This window comes from Ceratotherium simum, chromosome 34 (assembly GCF_057802395.1).
Source record: "Ceratotherium simum simum isolate JZ-2026a chromosome 34, ASM5780239v1, whole genome shotgun sequence".
In the NCBI taxonomy this organism is placed as follows: Eukaryota; Metazoa; Chordata; class Mammalia; order Perissodactyla; family Rhinocerotidae; genus Ceratotherium; species Ceratotherium simum.
Window position 1 is genome coordinate 17,251,994 of NC_141933.1, and position 11,025 is coordinate 17,263,018.

Genomic DNA, 11,025 nt, shown 5'->3' on the forward strand with positions numbered 1-11,025 from the left:
TGGTTACCTTTAGGATTATATGTAGCAAACTTCTATTTATTGAATTATTACTCTAAAGAGTTCACGAGCAGATTGCTGCAGTGGACAACTGAGTGCTAAATCTGCTAGAGATCTCTGAGTGCTAATGCAGAAAACCCATGCATTGGAGAAATCCTACTTGAGGGGCAGGGAAGCCAGGGAATGTGTACGTAAGCCAGTCTTTGGTGGAGAGCTGCTCCTGAGAAGTGCTAATTTCCTGGCACTTTTGGGTTGCTGGGTAGGTAGATGTGCAGCAGGGAGAGAAATCTTCAAGTGAAGAAATGCTGATGCTGCTGGTTGAAGGTTGGGCTGATGTGCACTGAAATTATAAGGGTGGGGCACAAACAGAGTCTGCTGTATCAATCAATATAACAGATGGAAAAAGCTTCTAGTTCACACTTTCCCTAGCACCTGATGTCTAGCCAAGCATTGATTTTCTTTTTTTTTTTTTCTCCCCAAAGCCCTAGTGCCTGGTTGCATATTCTAATTGTAAGTCCTTCTAGCTCTTCTATGTGAGCCGCCACCACAGCATGGCAACTGATAGATGGGTGGTGTGGTTCCACAACTGGGAAAGGAACCTGGGCTACCAAAGTGGTGAGAGTGCCAAACTTTAACCACTAGGCCATCAGGGCTGGCTCCAAGCGCTGATTTCAAACTTCATTCTTGCTAGGTAGTGATTGGAGGGACAATTGCATCATGCACTGGTCCTGGCCAATGAATAAGTGACCCGGTCTCCTTTTGAATGACTGTGTTTAGTTTCAGGAGAATTTACAAATTTGATTCAAATAAACTATTGGGAATATTGAGATTAGATATTATAAATCCACATATCACCTCACTAACAGCTACCTCTTAGCTACAATTCGCAATTTAGCTTCTGGACCCAAAAAGGGTAACTGAGCAGAAAGGTGAGGAGGGCTTGGACAATCAAAGTAGCCACAAGTTAGGACCATCCTTTAGTGCCTACATTATTTCTGTTGTGATGCATATCCTTGGCTAGAAGGAATAAATCTCCCCCTTCTTTAGTAGGATTAGCGGAAGAGTCGTATTATTACTTTTGTTTTTGGAGAAACAATGGCAGTAAGGCAAATTACAAGTCTGGATTGGAAAACATTAGTAAAATTGAAGATTAGTTCTTGAATATTTTTGTGAATGAGTAAACTATACATACTATTTTGTATTCTGTCCTCTATCAATTGATATGTTGTATCTTTCATTGGATTAAAATTCCTTACAACGTATTCCATTAAAGTACTTTTTTCCAGTAACTGTATTGAGATCATAATGGTTTATAACATGGTGTAATTTAGGGTGTATATTATTGTTTATCAATTTCTGAGCGAACTTCTTCGTGGTCACCTCAAGTATTCTAATTATTCTCCATCATCGTACATACATGTCTCTTTACCCCTTTCACACAACCTCCACTCCTCTTCCCCTCTGGTAACCACTAATCTGTTCTGTTTAAAGCATTTTAATATTTTAACATGTATTTTTTTATATTGCAGTATAATTCCACCTGGTATAAAATTCAAACAGTAAATTAGGAAATCTAAACAAAAATAAGCTTCCCACTCATCCCAAGCAGAATTTGTTTTGTGTTTTTTGAGAACTTTTTCTGCATATAAAAAGACATATAAGGTATTTGACCTTCTCCCTCTGACTTATTTTGCTTAGCATAATACCCCCAATGTCCATCCATATTGTCACAAATGGCTGGATTTCATCATTTCTTATGGCAGAGTAGTGTTCCGTTGTTTATATATGCCACATCTTCTTTATCCATTCGTCCCTTGATGGGCACTTAGGTTGCTTCTAAGTCTTGGCTATTGTGCATAACGCTGCAATGAACACAAGGGTGCATGCATCTTTATGCATTCGTGTTTTCATGTTCTTTGGATAAGCACCCAGCAGTGGAATAACTGGATCGTATGATAGTTCTATTCTTAACTTTTTGAAGAATCTCCATACTGTTTTCCACAGGGGCTGCACCAGTTTGCACTCCCACCAGCAGTGTATGCAAGTTACCTTCTCTCCACATCCTCTCCAACACTTGTTTCCTGTGTTAATTATAGCCATTCTGACGGGCTTGTGGTGATATCTCATTGTAGTTTTGATTTGTATTTCCCTGATAGTTAATGGTGTTGAACATCTTTTCATGTGTCTGTTGGCCATCTGTATATCTTCTTTGGAGAAATGTCTGTTCAGATCTGTTGCCCATTTTTTAATTGAGTTGTCAGTTTTTTGTTGTTGAGATGTATGAGTTTTTTATATATTTTGGATATTAACCCCTTATCAGATATATGGTTTGCAAATATCTTCTCCCAATTTTTAGGTTTTCTTTTCATTTTACTTATGATTTCCTTTGCTGAGCAGAAGATTTTTAGTTTGTTGAAGTCCCATTTGTTTCTTTTTTCTATTGTTTCTCTTGCCAGGTCAGACACTGTCTTGAAAATATGTTGCTAAAACTAATGTTGAAGAGCACACTGCCTGTATTTTCTTCTAGAAGTTTCATGGTTTTAGCTCTTACATTCAAGTCTTTAATTCATTTTGAGTTAATCTTTGTGTATGGTATAGGATAATGGTCTACTTTCATTTTTTTGCATGTGGCTGTCCAGTATTCCCAACACCATTCATTGAAGAGACTTTCCTTTCTCTATTGTATGTTCTTGGCTCCTGTGTCAAAAATTAGTTGTCCATAGATGTGTGGGCTTATATCTGGGGTCTCAATTTTGTTCCATTGATCTGTGTGTCTGTTTTTGTGCCAGTACCATGCTGTTTCGGTTACTACAGATTTGTAGTACATTTTGAAATCAGGGAATGTGATACCTCCAGCTTTCTTCTTTTTCTTAGTTTCCTTTGGCTATTCAGGGTCTTTTGTTGTTCCAAATAAATTCTAGGATTCTTTGTTATATTTCTGTGAAAAATGTCATTGGAACTTTGATAGGGATTGCATTGAATCTGTAGATTGTTTTAGGAAGTATGGACATTTTAACTATGTTATTTCTTCCAATCCAAGAGCACGGAATATCTTTCCACTTCTTTGTGGAATTTCTTCTTCAATTCTTCAACAATTTCTTCAATATCTTTCAACAATGTTTTATAGTTTTCAGTGAACAGATATTTCACCTCTTTGGTTAAGTTTATCCCTAGGTATTTTATTCTTTTTGTTGCAATTGTAAATGGGATTGTGTTCTTAATTTCTCTTTCTGCTACTTCGTTGTTATTGTATAGAAATGCAATTGATTTTCGTATGTTGATTTTGTATCCTGCAACTTTACCATATTCATTTATTATTTCTAAAAAAATTTTAGTGAATTCTTTAGGGTTTTCTATGTATAAAATTTTGTGATCTGCGAACAGTGACAGTTTCACTTCTTCCTTTCCAGTTTGGATCCCTTTTATTTCTTTTTCTTGCTTGATTGCCCTGGCTAGGACTTCCGATACTATGTTAAACAGGAGTGGTGAAAGTGGGCATCCTTGTGTGTTTCCTGTTCTTAGAGGGATAACTTTCAGTTTTTCACCATTGAGTATGATGTTAGCTGTGAGTTTGTCATATATGGCCTTTATTATGTTCAGGTACTTTCCTTCTATACCCTCTTTATTCAGAGTTTTTATCATAAATGGATGCTGTATCTTGTCAAATGCTTTCTCTGCATCTATTGAGATGATTATGTGATTTTTATGCTTCATTTTACTAATGTGGTGTATCACGTTGATTGTTTTGTGGATGTTGAACCATCCTTGCATCCCTGGAATAAATCCCACTTGATCATGGTGTATGATCTTTTTAATGTATTGTTGTATGCGATTTGCTAGTATTTTGTTGAGGATTTTTGCATAGATTTTCATCAGTGATATTGACATGTAATTTTCTTTTTTTGTGTTGTCCTTGTCTGGTTTTGGTTTCAATGGTAGTGTTGGCTTCATAGAATCAGTTAGGGAGCTTCCCCCCCTCCTCAATTTTTTGGAAGAGTTTGAGAAGGACAAGTATTAAGTCTTCTTTGAATGTTTGGTAGAATTCACCAGGGAAGCCTTCTGATCCTAGACGTTTATTCTTTGGGAGGTTTTTGATTACTGTTTCAATCTCCTTACTTGTGATTGGTCTATTCAAATTCTCTATTTCTTCTTGATTCAATTTGGGAAGGTTGTATGATTCTAAGAATTTATCTATTTCTTCTAGATTATCCAATTTGTTGGCATATAGCATTTCATAGTATTCTCTTATAATCTTTTGTATTTCTGAAGTGTCCATTGTAATTTCTCTGCTTTCATTTCTGATTTTATTTATTTGAGCCTTCTCTCTTTTTTTTCTTGGTGAGTCTAGCTAAAGGTTTGTCAATTTTGTTTGTCTTTTCAAAGAACCATTCTTGCTTTCATTGCTTTTTTCTATTGTTTTTTAGTCTCTCTCTCATTTATTTCAGCTCTTATTTTTATTATTTCCCTCATTCTACTGATTTGGGGCTTTGTTTTTTCTTCTTTTTCCAGTTCCTTTAGGTGCACTGTTTGTTTATTTTAGATTTTTCTTTTTTGTTGAGATAGGCCTGTATTGCTATAAACTTCCCTCTTAGAACTGCTTTTGCTGTATCCCATAAAGTCTGGCATGTCATATTTTCATTTTCATTTGTCTCCAAATATTTTTTGATTTCTCTTTTGATTTATTCATTGACCCAGTTGTTCTTCAGTAGCATTTTGTTTAATCTCCACATCTTTGTGGCTTTTCTGATTTTCTTCCTATAGTTGATTTCTAGTTTCACGTCATTGTGGTCAGAAATGATGCTTACTGTTATTTAAATCTTCTTATATTTATGGAGACTTGTTTTGTGGCCTAATATGTGACCAATCTTGGAGAATGTTCCATGTACTTTTGAAAAGAATGTGTATACATCAGTTTTTGGGTGGAATGTTCTGTATATATCTACTGTCCATCTGGTCTAATGTGTCACTTAAGGCCAATGTTTCCTTATTGATCTTCTGTTTGGATGATCTATCCATTGGTGTAAGTGGGTTGTTAAATTCACCTACTATTAGTGTGTTAGTGTCTATTTCTCCTTTTATTTCTATTAATAATTGCTTAATGTATTTACATGCTCTTACATTGGATGCATAGATATTTAAGAGTGTTTTATCCTCTTATTGGATTTTTCCCTTAAACATTATGTAGTGCCCTTCTTTGTCTCTTGTTACAGTTTCTGTTTTAAAGTTTTTTTTGTCTGATACGAGTATTGCTACCCCAGCTTTCTTTTCATTGCCATTTGCATGGAGTATCTTTTTCCATCCCTTCACTTTCTGTTTGTGAGTGTCTTTAGGTCTGAAATATGTCTCTTGTATGCAACATATATATGGGTCTTGTTTTGTTATCCAATTGGCCACACTGTGCCTTTTGATTGGAGCACTTTGTCCATTGACATTTAAAGTAGCTATTGATAAGTATGTACTTCTTGCCATATGTAGTTTTTCTCTGGGTGTTTTAGTAGTTCTTCTCTGTTCTTTTCTTCTTCTCTTGCTCTCTTCCTTTGTGATTTGATGGCTTTCTTTAGTGTTATGTTTGGCTTCCTTTCTCTTAGTTTTTTGTGTATTTATTATAGGTTTCTGGTTTGTGACTACCATAAGGTTCATATATAATAACCTATATATATGTCAATCTATATTAAGTTAATGATCTCTTTAGTTTGACCTCTTTCTAAAAGCTCTACTCTTTTACTCCTTTCCTCCCACATTTTATGTTTTTGATATCATTTCTAACCTCTGTTTTGTGCATTTGTATCCATTACACTCTTATCATGGAAATAGATAATTTTTCCTATTTGTGGTCTTCTCTTTCCCCATTAAATTAGTCCCTTTACCATTTCTTGTAGACCTGGATTCTTGGTGATAAACTACTTTAATTTTTGCTTGTCTGGAAAACTCTTTATCTCTCCTTCCATTCTGAATAATAATATTGCTGGGTAGAGCATTCTTGGCTGTAGGTTTTTTCCTTTCAGCACTCTAAATATATCATGCCACTCTCTTTTAACCTGTAAGATTTCCGCTGAAAAGTCGGCTGATAGCCTTATGGGGCTTCCTTTGTGACTTGTTGCTTTTATCTTGCAGCTTTTAGGATTCTCTCTTTATCTTTAATTCTAGACATTTTAATTATGATGTGTCTTGGTGTGGGCCTCTTTAGGTTTATATTTTTTGTTGCTCTCTGTACTTCCTCTATCGGGATGTCTGTTTCCTTCCTTAGGTTAGGGTAGTTTTCAGTTATTATTTCTTCAAATAGATTCTCTGCCCCTTTGTCTCTCTCTTCTCCTTCTGGGACACATATAACATGGATGTTAGTGCACTTGGTGTTGTCCCAGATGTCCTTTAGACCGTCCTCACTCTTTTTTATTCTTTTTTCTATTATCTGTTCAGCTTGGGTGATTTCCTCTAGTCTTTCATCCAGCTCACTAATCCATTCTTCTGTATCTTCTACTCTGCTTTTTCGTCACTAGTGAATTTTTTATTTCTAGTATTGTATTCTTCATTTCTGATTGGTTCTTTTTTATATCTTCCATTTCGTTGTTGACATTCTCACTGAGTTCATCCATTCTTCTCCCAGGATCATTGAGCATCCTTATGACTCTTTGTTTGAACTCTCTGTCAGGTAGATTGCTCATCTCTGTTTCATTTAGTTCTTTTTCTGGGATTTTGTCCTGTTCTCTTTCTTGGAACGTATTCCTTTGCCTCCTCATTTTGCCTCTTTCTCTGTGATTGTATCTATGTGTTAAGTAAGTCAGCTGTGTCTACTGATCTTGGAGAGGTGACCTTATGTAAGTGAAGCTTTGTGAAGCCCAGCAGTGTGCTTCCCTCTCATCAGCAGTTCCAAATGTCCCAGAAGTGACCCTTGTTTGGGCTATGTATGTCCTTCTGTTGTGGCAGGGTTGCTCTTGCCGTAGGTGCTCAGGGAGCCTGAGCTGCCCCCCTGGCTGGCTAGTTGTAATGCTCAGCTGGGTGTGGTTTTTATGGACCCTTCAGTCTCTATTGGCTGTGGGGAGCCCCAGCACACTTGGCTGCAAGGTCTAATAACACATTCCTGTTGCAGTTTTTCTATTAGGTGAGCAGGCCCCTAGTGTCCCTGATTTTTAGGCTCAGGGGCTTACAATTGCTGTCTGCCTCCAGCTTATAAGGCTCTTGGAAGCTCTCTGAGGATTGCGGCTGGGTGGGGCTGGCCCAAGGCATGGGAGCACCCATTTGTTTCAGGCTTTGGAAGGTGGGGTGGATACACTAAGTGACTGTTTGAGAAGCACAAATCTTCTGCAGTTGAAAAGCCCTACTGCCCACAGGGCCACATATATAATTCACACAGTCCTGCACTGTGTGCATGTCATGACCCCCTGAAGCAGACCCACTCACCCCGTGGCTGAGGCCCCACATGCTCCACCCACTCCTCACACATGGCCTGCCCCACAGAGGTGGACCCAATAACCAGGCACTGCAAATAGTCCAGGCTACACAAGTTTCCCAAGAACTTGTTGGGTGGGGCCAGTTCCTAGGGTGGGCTGCTTTCCTTGGCTGAGCTGGATTAAATTGGTGCTCTAGATGGTGGGGCAGACCCTGGGCTAGCAGGTCACAGGGAAAACTCCAATGGCATCTGCCAGAGTGTTTGTCAGTGAACCCACATGAGGTCACAACAATGGCCACAGCCAAAGTCCCAATCCCTGGAGATGTCTCACCTCTCACTGACATGCACCCCGAGCCTATAAGGTGAGTCTCTTTTCCACAAAGGCCTGTGCACATTTCTTTTTTTTGTACGAATTTATTTACTTATTTATTTTTTTAATATTTTGTTTATTGCAGTAACATTGGTTTATAACATTGTATAAATTTCAGGTGTACATCATTGTACTTCTATTTCTGCATAGATTACATCATGTTCACCACCCAAATACTAATTACAACCCATCACCACACACTTGTGCCAAATTATCCTTTTCACCCTCCTGCCTCCCCCCTTCCCCTCTGGTAACCACCAATCCAATCTCTGTCTCTATGTGTTTGTTTGTTGCTGTTATTATCTACTACTTAATGAGGGAAATCATATGGTATTTGACCTTCTCCCTCTGACTTATTTCACTTCGCACAATACCCTGAACGTCCATCTATGTTGTCACAAATGGCTGGATTTCATCTTTTCTTATGGCTGAGTAGTATTCCATTGTGTATATATACCACAGCTTCTTTATCCATTCATGCCTTGGTGGGCACTTAGATTGCTTCCAAGTCTTCGCTATTGTGAATAACGCTGCAATGAACACAGGGGTGCGTGTATCTTTACGTATTGGTATTTTCAAGTTCTTTGGATAAATATCCAACAGTGGAATAGCTGGATCATATGGTAGTTCTATCGTTGATTTTTTGAGGAATCTCCATACTGTTTTCCATAGTGGCTGCACTAGTTTGCACTCCCACCAGCAGTGTATGAGAGTTCCCTTCTCTCTACATCCTCTCCAACACATGTTGTTTCCTGTCTTGTTAATTATAGCCATTCTGAGGGGCATGAGGTGATATCTCATTGTAGTTTTGATTTGCATTTCCCTGATAGTTAATGATTTTGAACATCTTTTCATATGTCTGTTGGCCATCTGTATATCTTCTTTGGAGAAATGTCTGTTCAGGTCTTTTGCCCATTTTTTAATTGGGTTGGTAGTTTTTTTGTTGTTGAGATGCATGAGTTCTTTATATATTTTGGAGATTAAGCCCTTACCAGATGTATGGTTTGCAAATATCTTCTCCCAATTGTTAGGTTGTCTTTTCGTTTTGTTGATGGTTTCCTTTGCTGTGCAGAATCTTTTTAGTTTGATGTAGTCCCATTTGTTTATTTTTTCTATTATTTCTCTTGCCCAGTCAGACATGGTGCTTGAAAATATGTTGCTAAGACCGATGTGGAAGAACGTACTGCCTATGTTTTCTTCTAGAAGTTTCATGGTTTCAGGTCTTAGATTCAAGTCTTTAATCCATTTGGAGTTAATTTTTGTGTATGGTGTAAGGTAAGGGTCTACTTTCATTTTTTTTGCATGTGGCTATCCAGTTTTCCCAAGACCATTTGTTGATGGGACTTTCTTTTCTCCATTGTATGTTCTTGACTCCTTTGCCAAAGATTAGCTGTCCACAGATGTGTGGGTTTACTTCTGGGCTTTCGATTCTATTCCATTTATCTGTGTATCTGTTTTTGTGCCAGTACCATGCTGTTTTGGTCACTATAGCTTTGTAGTATATTTTGAAATCAGGGAGTGTGGTACCTCCAGCTTTGTTCGTTTTTCTCAGGATTCCTTTAGCTATTTGGGGTCTTCTGTTGTTCCATATAAATTTTAGGATTCTTTGTTCTATTTCTGTGAAAAATGTTGTTGGAACTTTGATAAGGATTGCATTGAATCTATAGATGGCTTCAGGAAGTACAGACATCTTAACTATGTTAATTCTTCCAATCCAAGAGCACGGAATATCTTTCCATTTCTTTGTGTCTTCTTCAATTTCTTTCAGCAGTGTTTTATAGTTTTCGGTGTACATACATTTCACCTCTTTGGTTAAGTTTATTCCTAGGTATTTTATTCTTTTTGTTGCAATTGTAAATGGGATGGTATTCTTAATTTGTCTTTCTGCTACTTCATTGTTAGTGTATAGAAATGAAAGTGATTTTTGTATGTTGATTTTGTATCCTGCAACTTTACTATATTCATTATTTCTAAAAGTTTTTTGGTGGATTCTTTAGGGTTTTCTATATATAAAATCATGTCATCTGCAAATAGTGACAGTTTCACTTCTTCCTTTCCAATTTGGATGCCTTTTATTTCCTTTCATTGCCTGATTGCTCTGGCTAGGACTTCCAGTACTATGTTAAATAGGAGTGGTGACAGTGGGCATCCTTGTGTGGTTCCTGTTCTTAGAGGGATAGTTTTCAATCTTTCACCATTGAGGATGATATTAGCTGTGGGTTTGTCATATATGGCCTTTATTATGTTGAGATAATTACCTTCTATACCCACTTTAATCAGAGTTTTTGTCGTAAATGGATGCTGTATCTTGTCAAATGCTTTCTCTGCATCTATTGAGATGATCATGTGATTTTTATTCTTCATTTTATTAATGTGGTGTATTACATTGATTAACTTGTGAATGTTGAACCATCCCTGCATACCTGGAATAAATCCCACTTGGTCATGGTGTGTCATCTTTTTAACGAATTGTTGTATGAGATTTGCTATTATTTTGTTGATGATTTTTGCATCAATGTTCTTCAGTGATATTGGCCTGTAATTTTCTTTTTTTGTGTTGTCCTTGTCTGGTTTTGGTATCAGGGTAATGTCAGCTTTGTAGAATGAGTGAGGGAGCGTGCTCCCCTCCTCAATCTTTTGGAAGAGTTTGAGAAGGATAGGTGTTAAGTCTTCTTCGAATGTTTGGTAGATTTCACCAGGGAAGCCATCTGGTCCTGGACTTTCATTTTTGGGGAGGTTTAGATTACTGTTTCGATCTCCTTACTGGTGATTGATCTATTCAAATTCTCTATTTCTTCTTGATCCAGTTTTGGAAGGTTGTGTGATTCTAAGAATTTATCCATTTCTTCCAGATTGTCGTATTGGTTGACATATAGCTTTTCATAGTATTCTCTTATAATCTTTTGTCTTTCTGAGGGGTCTGTTGTAATTTCTCCTTTTCCATTTCTGATTTTACTAATATGTACCTTCTCTCTTTTTTTCTTGGTGAGTCTAGCTAAAGATTTGTCAATTTTTTTTATCTTTTCAAAGAACCAGCTCTCGGTGTTATTAATTTTTTCTATATTTTTTAGTCTCTATTTCATTGATTTCTGCTCTCATTTTTATTATTTCCCTCCTTCTACTGATTTTGGGCTTTGTTTGTTCTTCTTTTTCCAGTTCCTTTAGGTGCATTGCTAGATTGTTTATCTGAGATTTTTCTTGTTTGTTGAGATAGGCATTGCTATAAACTTCCCTCTTAGAACCACTTTTGCTGTATCCCATAAATTCTGGC